Below are 23,360 nucleotides of genomic sequence, written 5' to 3' on the forward strand. Positions count from 1 at the left end.
ATTCCATGCCTCCTGGAAGTCTCTAGTTGGTACCCAAAATGTGTTTGACTAACAAAAATGGAGAAATGCTTGTAATTTCTCCAAATGTGAGGTTCATGGGGGAAATAGAAATAAAAGAATCCTTTCATTGTGCACCAGAACCTGGACCACACCCAAGGACAAAGGGGTTAAGGTAGTGCCCTTGGCAAGTCTATCTGCCTCCCCAGGGTTCAAACTTGGCAAAGCTAGGAAACAGGGGAAGGAACGCTTGAGGGACACAAAGCTTCTATAAAGCCCTGGGCACCCAGGAGATTCCCATCCATCTTTCTGGGCAGCAGAGATGCCCCAGGGGTGCCCAGACTCCTAAGCAAGTCTCACTCCATTCTTGCATCTGCTCTTGGGGCTGGAGCCTGGGGCCTGGCTTGGACGAGCTGCCTAACGCTGGTTGTGGGGAGGGGGTCCCGTGTTATCAGCAACATAGGGGTCTGGCTCCATTCATTCGCTGAGTGAGGCTGGGCAAGCAGCTTGTTCTCTGTCCTATTTCTCTGGCCTTCCCACCTTCCCCTGCCCGTCCAGCCACGACTGGAATAATAATAACAATAATCACTTCCTCGTGGGGCTGTTTCGAGAATTCACTGACATGATCCATGTAATGTGCTTAGTGCGGAACCTGGCGTCTAATTGCTTGATCATTGATAATCACGGCGATTATTATCCTTAAATATCCTGTCTGAGAGCCACAGTGGGGCCCTTTGGCCCTCAAGGCCTCAAGGAGCCTGGACCAGAGGAAGCCTTAGGGTGGGCAGTAGCCCACAGGACAAAGGAGGCTGAGAGGGGAGAGCAGCCCAACCCCATCCTCTCCAGGAATGCGGCTGGCGGCTGGGAGGGCGGGGGGCGAGGGGAGATGCCTCGCCGCTGAGGTCAGGCCCTATTAGGAGCTGGCAGAGTGTTTATCATCCTCACGTGTGGGGGGAGAGGGGGGTGGTGGAGATCAGAGAGGGGGAGGAGGAGAAGCAGCTGCTGGGAGGAGCGGGAGGACTCCCGAGGGGGAGAAAACTATGCCTTTGCTGGTGTCCTGGGAGACCCCCCGACCCTGGGCCCCTCCGATAACTCACTCTGTGAGTGGGGGACAGGAGGAGAGCCAGGTGCACACAGAGGTGGCTCCCAGTCACTGCCTCAGCCAGGAACTGGACACCCACCTCACCGCGGGCCCCATTCCCAAAGATCCTCACAACAACCCAGCAAGCTAGATCTCGTCATCCTCATCAGACAGTCAAGGAAACTAAGGCTGGGTCTGGTCAGGCTCACTGCCCAAGGACGCTCACTGACACCAGTCCCCAACTCCTAGGTCTCCTCCGTACCCCAGAGGCCACTCATGGGGGTGGCCGCCTGGGAGGGGGGCAGGGGGGTGTCAGTGTGAGAAAGGCTATGGTCTTAAGGAGGCTTGGTTGGCCTGCCCTGGCTTTCCAGGTCAGTGCAAGGCTAGCTGAGATGCACCCTCCTGCCCCCTACAGACACACTGGCCAGGTCAGGGCAGCTCGGCCCTCCCCTGGCCAAATACAGCCACTTCTATTCCTGACATTCCAATCAAGGGGCCCCAGCTGCTCCTTCGCTCCCCTGGTGCCCCTTTCCTGGCTCCCCACCCTCAGAAGACAGCCCCCCCCGGAATGAACCCAACTCACTCCAACTGCCATTTCAACCTGTCTCCTCCTAGACTGTCCTCCACCAAGACCAGGAAAATTTTCTGGGTCCCCTCAGTGATTGGGGTCATGCCCACTCCTCTAGTGGAGCTAGAACCACCCTGGGCCTCAGTTTCCCCTTATGGAAAGAAGGAAGGCAAGTGACCCAAGGCCCTAACAGGGTATTTCTTCCTCTCTCTCTCTCTCTCTCTCTCTCTCACAACACACACACACACACACACACACACACACACACCCCTCATAGCCACAACTCCTGCCTGTGCTCTGTGGCTAGCCCACTTTGATGACTCTGATTACTGTCTCCCATAGCGATCAGTCACCAGACAGACCATGGCTGCCAACGTCTCCTCTCCCAGAAGGGAAGGTACCCCGTGTGTCCCCAGAAGACTGGCCACACGTCCCAGAAGGCAACAGAAGCCAAGCCCCGTGGAGGGCGTGTTCCCACTAAGGCTTCTGAGGAGATATTCAAAATCCTTCCTCTGATCCCCCCCAGCCCCCTGAGAACAAAAATGACTCTTGCATTTTACAGAGGAAAGGAGGGATCTGCTCAAATCTCACAGAGGGCAAGAGTCAAAGATCAAATCTGCAGACTACCAGGCCCAGACCAGAAGCGCAGACTTCCATACCAGATCAGCCTGGTGGGGCCCCTGTATTCTCCATCCCTCTACCTACCTTGACAAATGAGAAGCTAAGTGACTATCATGCTTCCTGCAGAATGGGTGGATGTGATGTCCGTCTGTGTCACCTTGTCTCAGCCACAGTACCCAGTGATTTAACCAAACACAATCTGGATGTTGTCTGAGGACAGTTAACATCTACAATCACTTGACCTTGAGTAAAGGAGATCGCTCTCCATCATGAGGACAGGCCTCCTCCCATCAACTGAAGGTGCAAAGAACCAAAACTAAGGCTTCCCAGAGAAGAAATTCTGCCTCCAGGCAGCAACACCAGCTTCTATCTGACCTAGACCACTGGCCTGCCCTAGAGATCCCACACCGGCCAATCTCCGCTGTCGCGTGAGCCACTGCCTTCAAATAAAGTCTCATAATATACACACCAGCATAGCTCAGAGATGATGCAAGTTCAATTCTAGACTACCATACTAGAGCCAACTGCCCCAGTAAAGCCCGTCAGATGACTTTTTTGGTTTCCCAGTGCATATCAAAGGTAAAAGTTATGTTTACACTAGACTATAATCTAGTAAGTGTGCAAAGGCATTATGTCTAAAAATTTACACAAGTTAAAAAATACTTAATGGCTAAAAAAGGCTAATCGTCACCTGAGCTTTCAGCAAGTCACCTTTCCGCCCTGGGCAGGGTCTTGCCTCCGTGCTGATGGCAGCTGACCTATCGGAGCGGGGGCTGCCAAAGTCTGGCGAGGCCGTGGCAATTTCGCAAAATAAGACAATAACGTTAGCCACGGCGATGGACTCTTCCTTTCACGGACCATTCCTCTGACACTGTCTGAGAGCATCTACCCACAGCATGACTTCTTTTATCACTGGAGCCAATCCTCTCAAACTGCTCTCTGCTTTGTCCACTAAGTGTGTGCACGATTCTGAATCCTCGGGGCCTTTCCAACATCCCCACGGCATCTTCACCGGGAACAGACGCCCTCTCGAGAAACCGCTTTGTTTGTTCGGCCACAAGAAGCAACTCCCCGCCCACTCAAGTTTGATCACGAGCTGGCAGCCAGGCCCGTACATCTTCAGGCTCCGTGGCGAACCCTAGTTCTCCTGCCATTTCCACCACGTCTGCAGCTACTTTCCCCACTGAAGTCTTAAACCTCCAATGGGGCGGGGGGGGGGGATGAAAAAGGCAATCCCGGCAAAGCGCACTATAAAGAGATACGTCTGTGTATACCTCCTACTAGTCGCCTCTGGGGAGAACCCTGGATGCAAATAAGATGTCAAAAAACGTGACTCCTATCAACGTAAACTTCCAATGGCCGTGGCAGGGTCAGTTCAACCAAATGATAATAATAATAATAATAATAGCATTGGGTTACAACTTTTTTTTTTAAGTGAATATCCAGGTATCATACCGACATAAATAAATAACTGAATAAAACAATAAGGGCTCAGAGACAGTGGGCTGAATAGGGACAGTAGAATGTGAAAGAACAGTTGGATTCTATCTATCCATGTAGAAGGAGTGATGGAAACATAGACTCAAATAAACTCAAACTAAGAGACAGTCTAAGAAATATCGGACACGTATTCTTCAAAAGTGCCCAAGTCATGAGAGAAGAGAGGGACTGCCGAACTGTCCCGGCGGGGTGGAGGCAAAGCCGGCAGACAGCTAAATGCAATGTGGGATCCTGACGTGGGTCTGGGATCCAGAAAGGGGCGGTGCTGGAAAAAACCAGAGAACTCTGCTAAGATCTGTGGATTAGTAACAGCATCCCATCAGTGTTAATTTCCTGGTTTCGATCATTACGCAATAGATCTGTAAAGCTGTCAACATTTGGGGAAGCTGAATGAAGGGCATATGGGAACTCTGAACTATTTTGGCAAACCTTCCGTGAGTTTAAAATCATTTAAAAAAAAAAAAAAACTTTTTTTAAGTGAGTTCTAAAGAAGACACAGATTAAGGGTCAGAATGAGAGCCGGAAGGCAGTTAAAGAATTAGGTCTTTGGGAGGAAAGAGGGATTCGATGTGGGAAGGCTCCAGATGCCTCAACGAATCAGAGGAGGGATGCTCAGATGAGAGAAGGAAGAAGGCAGGCTGCTCAGGGTGCATACAGCACACAGATCTGACCTCTGGATAAGGAGACACAGAGTATATGGGCCTCCCAGCTCTGGGACCCTCCCCAGAGAGAGCCAGACCTGGCTAACGACCATGACACCACCACCACCACCATAGATGTCACGGGTCACAGGCCACTAAGCACCAGGAGCTGAAAGCACACTCCATATTGACTAATTTCACCCCATTATAATCCTGCAGGAAGGTCTTTATGACCTCAGTTTATAGATGAGGAAACTGAGAATCTGCAGTAAATGACCCCAAGTCACTCCTCTATAAACAAGGGAAGCAGGGAACAAATCCAGCTCAGACTCCCAAGCTCCCAAACCTCAAAAACAAAAGAGACCTTGACTACCCCCAGTCTATCTGCACAACACAAGATGGCTGCTAAGAGCTTACCATCTCACCAGACGTCCTGGTCCAGGGGGGACCATACTCATTGTCTTCCCTGAAGATTAAAGCTGGCTTTGTCATACAGAATTCCCTCCACCCAACCCAGCAGCCTCTGTCTGGGACCCCACTCCCAAGGCAGTGACAATAACACAAAATGCTGGGATTCATGACAGCTCTGAGCACTGTCTATGCATTCACTCATTTAACCCTTATGTGACAAGGCAGGGACAGATCAGAAGCCCATCACAAAAAGTGTGTTGAAGAAGAAAACTCAGAAACGGATCAGGTTTCTCACTCTACCGTGTACAGGTCAGACTCTCTCCTCGAGGCTCTCCGTAAGTCTGGATTCTATTCCTGGGCCCCAGTCCCACCACCTTCCCAGCTGGGTGAGCAGGCGGCTCAACCATCCCAGCCTGTCTCCTCCTCTGGGCCCTAGGGGATTACCGTAATGCCTACCTTTTCGTGTTATTGTGAGGATTAGATGAAATGGCTCCTGTCCATGCCAGGATAGGGAATCTTTGTAAGCCAGGCACTCGTGGTGGAATTCAAGCCAGTGTGCTCTTCCTAGCGCAGGAGAGGGCACTGGAGCCTTTCTGCTGTTCTTCCAATCACGTATGACCCACGAGTGACCTTCCTCCCCGGCTTCCTTCAACAGAACCCAGTTTGAACCCAGACACCTCTGGACACCCTCGCTTGGGTGCCCAGACCCAGCAGGTGGAAGCTGGCCAGGGGGTTAATCTGTGACTCACTCAGAGCTTTCTTCTGCCTCAGGACATACATATCCCTCTCTTCCTAATGGCCCCCCACGAACATCCCAGCCTGCTTGCCAGCTACAGGGGACAAATGACCAAGTCACTCATCAGCCAGAGACCAGAACCCTCAGAGAAGAGGGGGTGGGGCCTCAGAGGCAGGGCAAAGCAGGGCACAGGAAAGGGGGGCCAGCAGGTGACCCCGGGCAGAGGAACCAATGTGGGGGAGGGGGAGGGAGTGTGGGCCATTGTCATTGTGGCGGAGCTGGCCAGACCTGCAGGCCGGTAGATTTCTGGGGCACTTGGCTGTCTGTTATCCTTGGGTCTCAGAATAACAGAATAACATATGAGTTACCATGTATTGAGAAAGAGCCTATCACATGTCAGGATCTTACCAAATCCATTTTCTCTAATCCTCACATCGACCTTGCAAGGTTGGCCGATATCAATGTCACCAGTTCTATATTGATGAGGAAAGCAGATTTCGGAGGTTGAATGACTTGTCTGATATGACACAGCTCACATAAATGGCAGAGTCAAGATCTACCTGACCCCAAGGCCAGAGGAGCTCCAACTCCCCAGCGTCCCCTCTTGGGACAGGCAGGCTCTGGAAACTGCTCGAGGTCAGTGGCCCGGGAGGCTCAGAAGTTTAAGACAGTCTTGGCTGCTAGGGAGAGCCATGCAGGAAAGAATGCTGGGTTCTGGGAAGGCAGCTCAGGACCCCAGGAGGGAGGGGCTCACCGTGCCCCAGGAGTGGGGAGCCCACTTCTCCCTCACCCTCTCTGCCTAGCCGGCTCCAGCAGAGACTGTAAACCCTCATGCTAAAAGCTGGAAGCAGTGGAGGAGGCTGGTATGGGCCAGGGATCTAGAAGTCACCCTGTTCCCTCCCGCAGCATGGACAATCTTCCCCATCTGTGCCACACCATGGACCCCAGGCCTTACCAGATCTCTCACACTTTCAGTGGGAAACTGCTGGCCTCTGTTCCCTCCCACATATTTCACCACACGTCCTGTCTCAACAGGACCCTAGGGTTTCCCTCTCCCTTCCCCCTCTCTGGCTCCAAGTCTCCAACTCCCATTCGTCCCCTCTCCCTGCTCTGGGCTCGCACCCTCCCCCTTTCAAAGTCCTCTGTTCCCTCAAAGGCAGCAATCCCCTATGGGATGTTTACACAGCCCCAGAGTCAGAAACACTGCAAACTATGAGACCTTTGGGGAGCCACATTCCAGGAAAATGAGAAGCTCAGTGTCACTTTCTCCCCCCGCCCCCCCCCAGCCCTCCCCGCCTCGCCCCCTCCCCGCCGGGGTGTGTATGTGTGTGCGTGTGCGTACTCACTGCTAGGACACATGCCCCAAGCTCACTTATTAACTCCTGAAGGTCCTACACGCTATTACCTCAGAGAGAACTTTAGGAAGATGGAGCAGGGATGGGCAGGGGTATAAAAATGTACAACTTCTTGCAAATTTTTATAACACAGCAAGGAAACAGCTTCCCTCCCAAGACCTACGTTATCCTTGACCCGCAACCCAGGGGGAAAGTGGAAGCCAGAACACAGAGACCAGAGGAACCAGTGGCTTCCTGGGGAACGTAAACCCGGGAAAGCTGAGGAGTATCCAGGGCAAACACGGGTTACTCGGGTGCTGTCAGGGAACCCCAGCATCAGAATCTTTGGGGACGTTACGTAGTACTACATATCCTTGGACCTGAGTCCAGGCTCACTGAACCAAAGCCGAGGGTGGCAAGAACATGCTTAACGGGCTCACCAGGTGATGTGGGACCCACTGACAGGTGATGTGAGGGAAGAGTGACCCATGGTTCTTCCCCCTTAGAAATCGGAAAACAAGCCTCACCAGCAGATGATAGAGGCCAAAAGCAGAATGGGGTGGGCCCCGCTGCAGGGAAAAGTCATCAGGCTTGGGAGCCCCAACTTCCCAGAGTTTGACCTCGGTGTTCTCATTCAACAGTGCATCCAACGACATCTGCTTTAGATGTGTTTTCTCAAGGATGAAAGGAGTCAAGTGTCACATAGCCGCCACGCAGAGGACACTCAAGAAACAGTGGCCACAGAGTGATTGCAATGAAGAATCCCGTAAAACTAAGAGGAAAAAAGTAGGGTCCTTGAAAAAGCCAACAAAGTTGACAAGCATTTAGGTAGACCGACCAAGAACAAAAGAGAGAAGACCCAAAGTACTAGAATCAGAAATGGAGATGTTCCTGCCGACCTCATGGAAATAAAAAGAATCGTGAAGGAAGACTACAATCATATGCCAATAAATTAGATAGCCAAGAGGAAATGGACAAATTCCTAAAAAGACATAAATGTCCTGAGGCGTCTGTGTAGCTCAGTCGGTTAAGCGTCTGATTCTTTTTTTTTTTTTTTTTTAAATTTGACAGAGAGAGATCACAAGTAGGCAGAGAGGCAGGCAGAGAGAGAGGAGGAAGCAGGCTCCCCACGGAGCAGAGAGCCCGATGCGGGGCTCGATCCCAGGACCCCGGGATCATGACCTGAGCCGAAGGCAGGGGCTTTAACCCACTGAGCCACCCAGGCGCCCCAAGCGTCTGATTCTTAATCTCAGCTCAGGTCATGATCTCAGGGTCATGAGATGGAGACCCACATTGACTCCACGCTCAGCATGGAGTCTGCTTGGGATTCTCTCTCCCTCTCCCTTTGCTCTTCCCTCTCTCTCTCTCTTTCATATATAAATAAATAAAATCATATTTTAGAAAAGACATAAACTTCCAAAACTGACTGAAGAGGAAACAGAAAACCTGAAGAGACCCCTAACAAGTAAAGAGATTGATCTCACAATCAAAAACTGCCCACAAAAAAAAAAAAAAAAAGCCCAGACTCAAACTGTTTCACATGTGAATTCTACCAAACATTTAAAGAAGAATCAATATTAATTCTTCCCAAACTCTTCCAAAAGTTGGAAAAGGGGCAAACACTCTCTAATTCATTCTGTGAGGCCAGTATTACCTTGATGCCAAAACCAGACAAAGACATTATAAGAGAAAGTAAACGAAAAACCAATATCTGTTATGAACAAAGATGCAAAAACCTTCAACTACACACTAAAAAATAAAGCCAGCTACATTTCATAATAATTATACACCATGACCAAATGGGATTTGCCCCAGGAATGCAGGGCTGTTTTCACACCTGAAAATCAACTAGAGTAATCCCATTCCATAATTAAATTCCTTAATACAATCCATATCAAAGGAATAGAAAAAACAAAACCACTGATCACCTCAATAGATGCAGAAAAAGATTTTGACAAAATCCAGTAATATCTCCTGATTTATAAAAAACACTCAATGAACTAAAAATAGAAGGAAATGCCCCTAACAAAGGGTATCACAAAAAAAACCCACAGTCATCATCATGCTTAACAGTGAATAAAGCCAAGAATGAGATTAAGATTTCTGCTCTTGCTACTTCTGATCCACACAGTATGGGAGGTTCTAGCCAGCAAACTGGGGGGATGAAGAAGATAAGAAATCAAAAACATCCAGAATGGAAAGGAAGGAGCGAAAGCACCTCTATCCACAGATTACATGACCTCATATATTGAAAACCCTAAATAATTCACTTAAAAACTATTAGAACTCCCCTGAAGCAAATAGTGCATCAAATTTTTTTTATCTTTTATTTTTTTATTAACATATAATGTATTATTAGCCCCAGGGGTACAGGTCTGTGAAACGCCAGGTTTACACACTTCACAGCACTCACCATAGCACATACCTTCCCCAATGTCCATAACCCAACCACCCTCTCCCTAGCCCTCTCCCCCCAGCAACCCTCAGTTAATGCATCATATGTTAATAAAAATAAATAAATAAAATAAAAAATAAAAACTATTAGAACTAATGAATTCATCAGGTTGCAGGATAAATCTCCAGTGTTCAAAAATCTGTTGTGTTGGGGGCGCCAGGGTGGCTCAGTGGGTTAAAGCCTCTGCCTTCGGCTTAGGTCATGATCCCGGGGTCCTGGGATCAAGCCCCACATCGGGCTCCCTGCTCAGCGGTGAGCCTGCTTCTTCTTCTCTCTGCCTGTCTCTCTGCCTACTTGTGATCTCTCTGTCAAATAAATAAATTTTTTTAAAAAATCTGTTGTATTTCTACACACTGTACATGTATTTCTATACAGCCATCTGAAAATCAAATTAAGAAAACAATTCCCTTTGGGACGCCTGGGTGGCTCAGTTGGTTAAGCAGCTGCCTTCGGCTCAGGTCGTGATCCCGGCGTCCTGGGATCAAGTCCCACATCGGGCTCCTTGCTTGGCAGGGAGCCTGATTCTCCCTCTGCCTCTGCCTGCCATTCTGTCTGCCTGTGCTCGCTCTCTCTCCCTCTCTCTCTCTGATAAATAAATAAAATCTTTAAAAAAAAAATTCCCTTTAAAGAAATTCCATTTCTTCCATTGAAAAGAATAAAATACTTAGGATACATTTTACAAAATACATTTTACAAAACATACTCTGAAAACTACAAAACCGTGTTGAAAGAAATTGAAGAAGTTCTAAATAAATGGAAAGACATCCCACGCTCATGGCTCGGAAGACTCAATATCGTTAAAATAGTAATACTCCCCAGATGGATAGATTAAATTCAATGCAATCCCTATTAGAATCCCAGCAGGTTGCTTTGTAGAAATTGAGAGGCTGATCCTAAAACTCAGGGACCCAGAACAGCCCAAGCAATCTTCAAAAAGAAGACTCACACTTCCCAATTTTAATACTTACTATGAAGCAACAGTAATCAGAATAGTGTGCTACTAGCATAAGGATAGCCATATGTATCAATGAAATAGAATCAAATCCAGAAATAAACCCACACACCCATAGTCAATTGATTTTTTGACAGGGTTGCCAAGATCATTCAGTAGGGAAAGAATAGCCTCTTCAACAAATGGTTTTGGGATGACTGGTTAGCCACATACAAAGGAATGCAGTTGGGCGCTTACCTCATACCCTATATAAAAATTAACTCGGGGTGTCTGGGTGGCTCAGTGGGTTAAGTGTCGGCCTTTGGCTCGTGTCATGATCTCAGAGTCCTAGGATCAAGCCTCACATCTGGCTTCCTGAGCAGCAAAGAGTCTGCTTCTCCGTCTCCCTCACCACCCCTGTCTACCCCACCCAACTCCCCGCTCACACACTCACCCATGATCTCTCTCTCTCTCTCTCTAATAAATAAATAAAATATTTTTTAAAAATAACTCACAATGGATGAAAGACCTAACTGCAAGAGCCAATACTATTAAATTTTTCGACAAAAACGTAGGGTCAAATCTTCATGACCTTGGATTTGGCAATGAATTCTTAGGTATGACACCAAAAGCAAAAGTCATTATATATATATATAAAACAGACTGTATCAAAATTTTGCACTTTTGTGTTACAAAGTGAAAGGACAACCCACAGAATAGGAAAAAAATACCTCAAATCATATCTGATAAGGGACCTGTATCATGAACATAAAAACAAAACTTACAACTCAATAACAAAGACAACGCAATTTTTTAAGTGGGCAAAGAATCTGAACAGCCATTTCTCCAAAGATACACTAATGACTAATAAACGCATGAGAAGATACTCAGCATCACTAGTCGTCAGGGAAATCAAAGCAAAACCACGAGAAGAGGTCACTTCCTATCCACTAGGATGGCTAGAATCAAAAAGTCAGATAAGGGGCGCCTGGGTGGCTCAGCGGGTTGGGCCGCTGCCTTCCACTCAGGTCATGATCTCAGGGTTCTGGGATCGAGCCCCGAATCGGGCTCTCTGCTCGGCAGGGAGCCTGCTTCCTCCTCTCTCTGCCTGCCTCTCTGCCTGCTTGTGATCTCTGTCTGTCAAATAAATAAATAAAATCTTTAAAAAAAAAAAAAAAGTCAGATAAGCTGCGACGAGGATGGGGAGAAATCATAACCTTCCCCCATCGCTGGTGAGGATGTAAAATGGTGCAGCTATGTCATGCATGGGCTGGACTGTGTCCCTCTAAAAAGATATGTTGAGGTCCCAATCCCCAGCATCTGAGAGCATGCCCTTATGCGGAAGTAGGTTCTTTACAGAGATAATCAAGTTAGAATGAGTTGCTTGTTGTGAGCCCTAATCCAGCATGCCTGGTTACTGGAGACTGGAGACTGGCAGACACAGAGGGAAGACAATGCGAAGACATATAGGGAAAATACCACACGAAGACAGAAGACTGGGGAGATGCTGCTTTAAGACGAGAAGTACCACTGATCACCAGCAAACCCCCAGGCACTAGAGAGAGCAAGAAAGGATCTCCTCCACACCTATTAGAGGAGCATGGCCCTGCCAACACCTTGATTTGGGACTTCCAGCCCCCAGAAATGTAAGACCATAAATTTCTGTTGTTTAAAGTCACGAGTTTGTAATACTTTGTTACAGCAGACGTAGAAAACTAATAGAAGCTACTTTGAAAAACAATCTAGCAGTTCCTCCAAAAGTTAAGCAGAATTACCGTATGACCCTGCAATTCCACTCCTAGGCACATACAATTGGCCCTTGAACAAGGGGTTAGGGGCACCAACAATCTGAGCAGTGAAAATCCCCATTTAACTTTTGAATCCCCCAAAACTTAACTACTAATAACCTACTGTTGACTGAGAAACCTCACAGATAACATCAAGTCAGTTAACACATTTTTTTTTTCATTGAAATTGACACATATTTTACATGGCATATGTTACATACTGTAGTTTTACAATAAAGTAAGCTAGAGGAAAGAAAATGTTAACAAAAACCTCATAAGGAAGAGAAAATACATTTGCCATCCTGTAAAAATCTGTGTATAAAGGGAACCTGTGCAGTTCACACCTGTGTTTTTCAAGGCATCCAGGAGAAATGAAAACATACAGTCACAGAAAGACTTGGACATGAATATTCATGACAGCGTTGTTCATGATAATTGAAGATGGAAACAACCCAAATGTCCACCCATTGATGCATGGTAAAACAAAATGTGGTAGACTCTCGTGATGGAATATTATTCAGCCACGAAAAGGATGTGTCTTAAAAACATGACGCTAAGCGAAAGAAGCCAATCACGAAAGCCATACATTTCTATTATTCTATTCATATGAAATCTCCAGAACAGGGAAATATGTTGGGATGGAAAGTAAATCACTGGTTGCCCAGGACTGGGGCAGAGGTGGGGGGAAAGGATGGAAGGACTGAGTAGCAATAGCTATCAAGTACAGGTTTCTTTTCAAGGGGACGAAAAGATTCTGACACGGATGGTCAGTGCCAGACCAAAAGAGAAATGATGGAGACGGGTCTTCAGAAACTGTAGACCAGTGGTTCTCAAACTTGGCTGCCAAGGGGACTTACCTGGCAAGGTTTTCGTTAAATCAACTTTATCAAGAGAGAATTTAAATACAATAAATGCTACCCTTTTAAGGATATAGTCCAAGGAGTTGGACAGATGTATACATCTGCATAACTATCACCACCATCAAGATAAAGAACATTTCTATCACCCAAAAAATTTCCCACACACCCTCTGGCAAGCTTCCCACCACCCCAGTTCCAGAAAACTACTAATCCGCTTTTTGCCATCATGGCTTCCAACTTTCAAGAACTTCAGAAAAATGGAATCATCTAGCATGCGCTTCTGTGTCTGGCTTCCTTCCCTCAGCAGTATTGTCAACATTCACTCACAACGCCATGTGTAACAACTGTTCGTTGCTTTTCATCACTTGGTCATTTTCAACTGGCCCATAATATCACATATTTCTCCACTCATCTGTTGTTGAATATTTGTTTTTTTCCAGTTTGGGGTTATTGTGCATAAAGCTGCTATGAAAATTCATGTATTTTGCAGGCATGTTTCCATTTCTCTCTGGTAAATACCTCAGAACGGCTTTGCTGGGTCAGGCAGTAAGTGTGTGTGTAACTTCATAAGGAATGGTCAAACTGCTTTCTGGAATGGTTGTACCATTTTACACTCCCAGTGCTGGTTGCCACTTTTAAAATTCCCAATGCCTGATCTTGCCCCAAAGCAACTAAATCCGACTGTGGGGAGAAGGACCCCAGGCATCATTACCGCCCTGGGTGACTCTCCTGTATAGATAAAGTCTTTGGAACCACTGCTATAATCTCAGGAGCCCTGAGGCAAGCAAACAAGCAAAAGACACATCGTATTTCCTCGTGCCTTCTTGATAATGGACAGAAGAGGAGAAACACAGAAGCAAGTATCTTGCCAAGTCCACACTTTGCCCTGTGTTGGTCACTCAGATTTTCCCCACCTTCCAGGATTTAGAAGGCAGGAAGAATTCAAAATAATAAATATTGGCAACTTTTTCACCACTTGATCTAGAACGTGGCATATAGTTGGGTCATCACTCTCAGGGCTCCCGAGAGCCCTACGAGATAGGTCCTACTCTCATCCCCGTCGTATGAGGGAACTGGAGCACAGAGAGGTTAAGGAACTTGCCCAAGGTCACACAACCAATTAGGGATGCACTCGGGATTTAAATGCAATACTCTGCCTTCAAGGCCAAAGAACAACGGATGGGTCCTGGGGCTGCGAGCCTCCCCCAGTCCAGCTATAACCCGGAGCATATGACCCCAAGCCTCCAGCACAACCACGAAGGAAACACAAGCAGGTGTGTTTATGAGAGAGCGGGAAAGGTGGTGTGTCGTAAGACTGAAAGGCGGGGGTTCATTATAGGATTTCCTTTCCTTTCAAGCTTAAAGGATGAGATTTAAACCCCTCTGGTACAGGAGAGGAGACCAAGTCATTGCTGGTGCTCGGGACAGGGAAGAGCCAAGGTCTGGGAAGAGGGAAGGAGAAAGAGAAAAACAGGAGGTGAGTAGAAGCCGCCTAGAGGCTGAGGCGGGGACAGTTTGCTTGCCCAGCAGTCGCCTGGTACCTTCCTTTCATTCACATCTGACCTAGAATGAGCATTCTGCTGGAAGGAGCAGCATTTTTCATCTGGGACTACTATTTTAAACAAGGGGCAAATCAGGAGCAAGAAAAGCATTTCTCAAAAACATATTAGGGTTTAGGGAAACGGTGTGGGCTACATGGGTACTCCTCAGATCATCTTTGCAACTTTTCTGTAAATCTAAGACAACTCTAAATTTACAAGTTCCCTTTAAAATAATAGATAAACAGATGAGAGTTAGCTAGTTTGATAAAATGCACCTGGAGGCTGTGGAATCCTAGAGCGGGGGAGCGAGAAGAAACACAAAACGGAAGAAAATCTGCCGTGTATATACACACTGTGGGTATGCTGGAATGAAGTGGAAGACAAATCCTGGACCATCCATTTTAACCCTCAACAGGAGAGAAGCAACTGGGGACAGGTAAGGACCCCATGAGACAGAGGGATGGGGACTAATTAGGCTCGGAACTGCCTCTTTCAAGGGATTCAGAGTCGGGAACTGGAGGGTGGCATTTCCATCCACTGGGGTGACTCTCCAGTGCCCAAACCAGCCCTCTCTCTGTCTGTCTCACTGTCTTCCCTTCTCACCTGCTCCCCACCCATGGATTAGGGCAGTGCCAGAATCACGTAGAAAGCCTCTGGTCCTTAGCCAAGTCGGCTACCCTCCCCAGGCCCCAGTTTTGGATCTATAAAACAGGGCTGCCATGAGCCCAGCCCACCTCACAGAACTGAGAAGGTGAATGAAGATGTTTGTGTATTACAAAGTTCTCTGTCAACAGAGATGATTAAAAGTTCCTAGTCACGTCTGTTCAGAATAGCCCCAAACTGCAAATAACCCAAATAGCAATCAACAGTGGGATGGATAAACAAACTGTGGTTTGTTCACAGGCTGGAATACAACACAGCAATCAAAAAGAATGAACCACTGTAATATGCAAGGACAGACTGTTGAGTGAATGAAGCCAGGCAGAAGCGTCAACAGGGGCATCTGGGTGGCGCCGTCGGTTGAGCATCTGATGCTTGGTTTCAGCCCAGCTCATGATCTCAGGGTCGTGGGATCGAGCCCCATGTCAGGCTCCGCACTCAACATGGAGTCAGCTTAAGACTCCCTCTCCCTTTCCTCTCCGTACTCTTTCTCTCTCTCTCTAAAACAAATAAATCATTTTTTTAAAAAAAAAGAGTAAATGTACTGTATGATTCAATTTATAAGAAGTTCAAAGAGAGGCAAAACTAATCTGCGATGGCAGAAGTAAAACTAGAAATTTCCTTTAGGGGATACTGTCTTGGAGGGGTGCAAAAGGGCACTTTCGGGCGCTGGAAATGTTCTAGATCTTGATCTGGTTCATATACAGGTATCAGCTTACTGACGTGTGTACTTGACGGTACGTGAGTTATATTCCCGCTAGAAAATGTAAATGACTAAACGTATGTGGAGTGTGAATCTCCGTCAGAAGGTCAGAGGGCTATTTGGAAGGATATTACGAAATGATTTTGCTGCTCCTTCTCTCCCGCTCTCAAGCCCTCCCTCGCCCCACTCCTCTGTCTCTCTCTAAATAGGAACCTCTTGTTCCTCAACATTCCTTTATTCCACTCCTTTACTCCTTCATCGGAACCCCTACTATGAGTCAGGGACTATTCTAGAAGCTGAGGGTACAGGCTAACTCTCAGCCCTGCTTTGCGCAATTAAACAGGTACTTCATATCTACTCAGGGGCCCCTGCTCAGCAGCAGGGAGCATTTCTCTCAAGCAGGTCCCAGTGGCAAGAACTGGGCATTGAATTTCTGAGATCCCTTCCAGTCTTCACCTGTGGTTCAAGAAAGGAGGAAGGCGCCTACTGTGTGCTGGTGTGCATTTATTTCTCTACAACATAGGTCACAGAGCTGGAAGGCAGCAGGGGTAGAGGGACAGGTTTGATTCCTACCTCTCTGCCCTTCTCAACACTGCCAAGGACCACCCTCCCAGGAGCCAGGTCAACCTCGCCCTCTCTCTGAGCATCCGTGAAGTTGGCCTCCGAGGTAGCCCCTCCATTGATTCCTGCCTCCAAGTAATCATGTCTTTACATAGGTCCCTCCCATAGTCAATGACGATGACCTAGACAACAAACAGGATTCTGTAAACATAACAGTATTTGTCTTCCAAGGCGAGGACAAAAAGACATTGTGGCCACCACGTTGCTCTCTCTTGAACCACCCACTTTAAGGAAGCCAGCCACCATGTTGTAAGGACACTCAAGCAGCCCCATGGAGAGCACCATGGGGCAAGAAACTAGGACCTCCTGCCAACAGCCCACGCCAACTCGATAGCCACATGAATGAACCACTTGGAAGCAGCTCCTCCAGCCCCAGTCAGGCCTTCAGATGACCACAGCCCCAGCTGACATCTTGAGTGCCGCCCCACGAGAGATCCCCAGAACCAGCAAGCCAAGCCACTCCCAAATTTCTCACCAATGGAAACTGCATGGGATACTAAATGCTTGTGGCTGCTTTCCGCTACTAACTTTGGGGGGAGATTGTTACACCTATTGCTGTGTAAATAATACAGCCCCTCTCAGATCAGATCGTGGTTCATGTTGCAAGAACACTCTGGAAGGTAGCATATTAAGGCATCCAGAACTACCCACTCTCCAGAGGGGTGACCAGTGCAGGCTGAGTTTGAGAGGACAGGAGAGAACACACATATGCAAGAAATCCCCAGCATGTGGGAAAAGAGCTGTGAAATAAGAAATCAAGCAAAGCAGAAATCTTGGCACCTTCTTCCCTAGAAATTTCTTACACACTCCATCTATCTCGGTAAATAGAACCACGTGCACACAGTGACTCTAGCCAAAAACCTTGGAGTCATCCCTGGGCCCATTCTCTCTCACACACCCAACATCTCATTCATCAGCCAAGTTCTGGGCTCTACCTCAGAATGTATCCCAGATCTGGCGCCTTTTCACTACCTTTCCGGCAAGCACCATGGACTGAGCCACCAGCCTCCCCCACCTGGACGATGTCAGCAACCCTGCTGGCCCATCTCCCTAGCCTACCCTGTGCCTGCTCAAGTCCAGAGCAGCCTTCTCAAAACAGAGATCCGATCATGTCCTATGTGCTCAAAACGCTCCAGGGCTCACTATTCTCCAGTGACATGACCTTCTTTCAAGCATTTGATAAGCTCATCTCACCTCAGGGCCTTTGCACTTGCTCTTCCAACTTCCAGGTCACCAAGGAACATCAACATTTGGGTCTCACCTCATGGGATCCTTCCTCTGAAAAGTCTTCCTGGGTCACATTAGCCTAATCACTCTCTAATATACTGCTTTACTTCATTTCCTTCATAGCATGTTTATCCTACTTATTGTCTGTCTCCCCCAGGAGAATGTCAATCCCATGAGGGCAAATGCCTTATCTGTCTTATGAACACTGCCTGGCCCTTGGAAAGAGCTCAGTAAGCATTTGTGTAATGAGCCCTGTCTAGAGGTAAGGGGATGGATGAGATGACCTCCAAGTTGATCTGGTTATAAAATCCAGAGGACAGAGCTCTGCTGTGTGTGCTGGGGCTCCCACCGCCCTTCCCGGCAGGAGGAAAAGGCAGGGCAGTAGTAAGATCTGTGGTTTTAGGGGAAAGACTTGCCAGCTGGGTGGAGTGCACACCACCAGTGCATCCCATTTCCTATAGAGGAAAATCCTCTAAAAGGCTCTTTCTGTCTGTCTGGCCATGCCCTGCCAGTCCACCTCTACCCTCTGGGCTGTCCTCCAGGGCTAGGCAGAGCAGAATTTTGCTACAACCTACAGCCTGGGGGATTCTGAGTCCCCAGCATTTCCAAGAATTGCCAGGCAGGTTATGCCCCCAGAAATCATTTCTGGCATCCCTCTGGCATCTCAGCCCCCATTCAACCAGACTCAGACCCTTCACTGCTAGTGTGTTCATTCCCTCATCCTGTCTAAAGGCATCTGCTGCGGCAAGAGACAGAAAGCCAAGGGGGAGGGGCAGGGAAAGATTAAGGAACGTCAGCAAGATGGGATCTTTAGAAGGAAGCACCAAGGCCCAGGGACAAAGATGGTGAGGAGTTACACCATGAGACCTTGGGAAAGTCATTGGGCCTTTGGGTGCCTCAGTTTCCTTATTCATAAAACAATGAGATCTTTCAGCCTGTTTTACGCCATGATGGGATTAAAAGAATAAAGTCAGATAATGCACTGAAGTGCTTTCTAAAGCCCAAAGCGCTGTACAAACATTCATTGTTATTAAGAGAAGCAGGTGCAGAAAGGAAGAGAGAAAGGGAGTAGACAGGGGAGGAGCAAGAAGGCACAGCCTCTGGGCTTAAAGGGTGGAGAAGCTCTGCTCTGGATGAAGAGAACAGTGAGGCAGATGGAGGGAGAAGCAGAAACTCACTGCCCGCCCCCACCAAGGGAGACAAGGCTTCCAGAAGCAGAAAAGCAGAAGGCGATGGGAGGGGCAGCTCTCCAGGTGTGCCCATTGTGAGCCAGGCCCTTTGCACTTCTGCTAGGAGGGCACTCCTACCTGGAGTTTACTGATGGGGAGACGGCCCCAGCAAGACCAAGGATTTTGCTTGAGCAAGGCCACCCGGGAGGAAATGGATTACCTGGAAGATCTGTCCACTCCATGAGCACCCTTCTCTACAATAATCCTTGGCGCTTGGAGTGACGGGTTGATGATAATGACCAGTTACTCCATTCTGGAGCACCTACCTTACGTCAGGCACTGACCTGGGCACTTTCACACCCATTACCCATTTCATCCTCATAATAACCTCTTCTTATTCCCATCCCCTTGAGGATGAAACAGGCTCACAGAGGTTGCATGACTGGCCCAAGGTCATTCGGCAAATAATGAAGCAAAGGATGAGATGAACCAGATACTGAGTCTCCACTGCCCTGTGCATACTTTTGAAACTTCCTCCCTCCTCCTTCCATTCACTGAACTCCTTCCAGAAAGATCTGGGGTGAACAGCAAAGGTGGGCTGCAAGGGCAGGGGAAGATAAGCCATCATGGCGGGCTGCGCAGACGGACAGGTAAGGCCCAGCATTTCCACCTCCAGAAAGCTGGGCCCATGTGACAGAACAGCCGCCCTCCCAGATAAGCCATCATAACCCAGCACTCTAAGAAGCCCGCTCCTGACCCATCACTCCTCTGTCCAGGCCTGAGAGGATGCAGCAGGGCTCCAAGCCAGCCAGGCCAACCCTCTAGCCTTCTTGCCTCAGTTTCCTTCTCTCACCTAGGCTAGCCTTGAAACACCGATGGGGAAACTGAGGACCAAAGTGCCACCTGGCCAATAACAAGAGTGAGATGATCTCGCAAGAGGTTCTGTGCCCAGGGAAAGCCTGACCTCCGACCTCATCCCCACTTCCCCACCTATCCCATTTTCCTGCCATTGGCCTCCTTTGGCTGTGGCCCCCATCCCAAGTTTTTCCAGACTGCCTGAATTGGGCCAACCAGGGTTCTGTGCCGCCCACGGGATAAATGAAATGCATCCCCCTCCTCCTTCATTCCCCGAACCAGCGCCCCCTCCCCCAACTAAGGGAAATACTTTCAAAGTCCCCTCCCTTGGAGCTTGGTCCCCGCCAGCCACCTTAAGGAGCTGCTCAGACCCGGCACCGCAGCCCCCCACCCCCGGGCCTCGCCTTCACCTTGACCCGAGCCCAGCCCGCTCCCGGCCCGAAGCTTTGCATAAACAAAGAGCAGGGCAGGGGACGACCCGGGCACCGCCCCCGGCCCGCCTGCGCCCCTGCTCCCGTCCCGGACCCGAGCCAGTCCCGTCCCCGAGCCCCCCGCCGAGCCTGCCGGCCCGCGGCCACTTACCTTGGCCTGGCATTTCCGATGACAGGAGAAGCTGCAGACTGCGAGAGGGCGAGACACAGAAAGAAAGTTTAGCCGCGAGGTATGAAATGGAAACTTGGGCGAAATCTCCTCCCACCCCCGCCCGCACTCCGCTCTCGGGAGGGAAGGAGGGAAGGAGGAACGGAGGGAGGAGGGGGCTGAGGGGGGCGGCTGCCGCAGCTCCCCGGGGCCTGCGGGGCGGGAACGCCCGCGACTGCGGACCCGCGGGCCGCGGAGGCGCCGAGCCCCCATTGCCAGAGCCCCCGGGGGGCGGGCGCGGGGAGGGGGGAGGGGTGGGGGAGAACCTACTGCCCTGCTGGATCTGTGCCAGGGGCAGAGGTGGCCGGAACCCAGGCCCCGTGGCAGCCGCGCCAAGGAATACGGCGGGGGGGGGGGGGGGGGGGGGGGGGTTCTCCCATTACATACACACCAGGCAGGCAGGCAGCCGGCACCCCAGGAACCGTGATCGCTGACTCTCCCCCAGAGAGAGACGCACACACCCGATTTACGGTCCAGGAGAAGACGGGTGCACACACACATGCACACTCACCAATAACCACTATCCCCGTGCACTCGGCCAGACATGTACACATACACATATATATACACACATAGCCTCACACACACTCACACTCATGCCGCAGGGAAACCTCTGACTCAGGGGCACCAGCACACACACTTTCACAGGACACCCCCAACATACAGCGCGACACAGGCATTGGACACGGACACACAGATAGATGAGCCTTACGCAGGCTCACAAACTCCTTGTGCATCATGTGAAACACACACAGCAGACTTAACTCTGCCCTCCCACCACCAGAAGCTGGAATCAAATTTCCTATGGGGTTCCCTCAGTCTGGAATGTCCCAGCCCTGCCTGCCCCACCCCCAGGGCCCTCCACCCTGGAGTTTGGTGGTCCCCTCCCACCAGGTCTCACGATGGGGTGAGGGGTCTCCTGAGCTGAGCTTCTGCACTGACTTGACCTTGTTAGCTGCTGAGATGGGGCAGGGGCGGGAGGTGGTGGTAGGAGTCAGGGAGGCCGGGGAGAGCAGCCCCAACCCCAAATCCTTGGCAAGCACAGCCCTGGGCCACAGCCCGCTGCCATGGCCTCTTGGATCTACAGTTCGTCCAACCACTTTCTGGCTTTGAGCCAACCTGATTCTCAGCAGAATGCAAAAGGGGGAGACTGAGGCATAGATGAAGGCCCAGAGCTGCCAAAAAAGGGCTGTCCATACTAAGGCTTCTGATTGGTCTGTAGGAGTGAAAGTCTGGGATGTGACCTTGGCCACTGGCCCTGCCTGGGACCTTGTTCTCCCAGAACCTAGTCCTGGCCCCAGCTCAGGCCTGTGACTCAGTTGTTGCTGAGCAAGCCTTTCCTAACCCCACCAGCCACCCAGGCCAGCTCAGGGACTTCTGCACCCCTGACCACACCAGGACATACGCACCCCTGGCCACCCAAATCAAATCATGCCGATCTGTATAGCCTTTCTGCTTCTCTCTTGCCTTACCCCACCCCACCCCCACTACCTCTGAGGATGGCAATTCCCCTCCAGACACCCCAGCCCCACCCCCATGCCTTCTTTCCTGGCCTTGGAATGTGGAATTGAGAAAGCCTCAGGCCATGTGGCTTGAGCTGGCCCTTCCAGCCAGGCAGGCGCCCCACTGGGCCACTACCTCCAAACAGAAGGACCTTTCCCCTTCCTCTGCTGATCAAATCCCAACCCACCTGGAATAAGTCCTGGGCCCCTCCTCTGTTCCCTACCTCCTTGCAGGTATCACCACACAGAGCACGTTTCCCCCACCGCCTTGGTCCCTATAACTGTGGGCTCCTTCAGAGGAAGGACCTGTCTCTCTCTCTCTCTCTCTTTCTCTCACTACACAATACCTGGTCCACAGTAGAAGCTTAATAAATGATTAAGGAGTTGGACCTGACTGAAGATCTCCCCTGGAGTTTGTGTTCCCCCATTTAATCATTCCCACCCCACTCTCAGCTTTCCCTTGAGCCATACCCTGCCTGCCCCCAACATTTCATGATCCATCAAAAAAACATTCCCTAAGTGTCCACTCTGGGCCTACTGACCCCAGTCAAGATACAAACAGCACAATGACCTCTGGGACTCCAACTTCAAGTATCTGACAGTTCACAGAATGCGCCAAACCCTTTCCTACCTCAGGGCCTTTGCACTTGCTGTTCTGGCTGCCTGGACCATTCTTTTTCACCCCAGCTGTCTGTCCATTGCTCACCAAGCCAAATCCTTCTTCTCCTTCTAGAGTCCACTGAAAGCCATCCATCAACTCCAAGAGCCTTTTCCTGACCACCTAAATGACATTAGGCACCTCCCATATTCTTTCTCGGCAAGACCCTGATAATTTCCTTGTTAATACAGTTCACAGTCTGAAGTCAACATGGGTAACTACTGCTCGCCTATGAATAAGTCTACCTCCCTACACTAGACCTATGAGGGCAGGGAGCATGCCTGTCTCATTCACACCAAATCCCCAGTAGCTAGCACACTTTCTGATCCAGCCCCTGGGACACACAGCTGAATGCAGCATCTTTGTGGAAATGGCAAGAAGGTGCCCTTTCTCCAGGCAGACCCAACTCTGTACCTGGGTGCACGGCCTGGAGAGCAAAGCGTGGCTGCTTCCAGGGCTCTCTCGGGTAGGTGCCCTTGGCAGTGAACAGCCTGCATGACCGTCCGGGGCAGCCCCGCCTGTTGCACAGTGGGCAGACACTCAACAAATGCCCTTGGGTGGAGGGCAGATGGAGAGATCATTGGGCAACTGCAGTACAGTGAGCCGAGGGCTCCGTGAGTGCTGGAATGCAGAGGGTGCCCTTGAGAGCTCTCCAGTGGGGAGCAAAGGAAGACCTTCCCCAGGCCCCAGCCCGGAACACAAAAGCTCCCCAAACTCCACTCAAGTGGCAGGTTCCCAGCAGCTCTGCCGGTGGATTTGTACACCTTAGGAGCACCCGTGCCCACCCCCAGAGAGGCCCTCTTGGGCTGCGCGCCCTCCAGGAATGGTGCCCCTAGTCTGGCCCCCTTCTCCGGTCTCCCCCA

The 23,360-nt window shown here is 49.7% G+C and overlaps 1 protein-coding gene across 1 annotated transcript in view; it reads right to left on the bottom strand.

Annotated features, from left to right (window-relative positions):
- LOC111149091 (tensin 1) overlaps nt 1-20,310 on the bottom strand; it is a 164,815-nt gene extending 144,505 nt beyond the window's left edge. The window contains exon 1 of the mRNA XM_022506325.1: nt 20,281-20,310. The gene's annotated coding sequence lies outside the window, so the exon portion shown is untranslated. The remainder of the gene's footprint in view (nt 1-20,280) is intronic.
- Between the last annotated feature and the right edge of the window lie 3,050 nt (nt 20,311-23,360).

This window comes from Enhydra lutris, unplaced genomic scaffold (genome assembly GCF_002288905.1).
Source record: "Enhydra lutris kenyoni isolate GAN:26980312 unplaced genomic scaffold, ASM228890v2 scaffoldscaffold1, whole genome shotgun sequence".
NCBI classification, from domain to species: domain Eukaryota; kingdom Metazoa; phylum Chordata; class Mammalia; order Carnivora; family Mustelidae; genus Enhydra; species Enhydra lutris.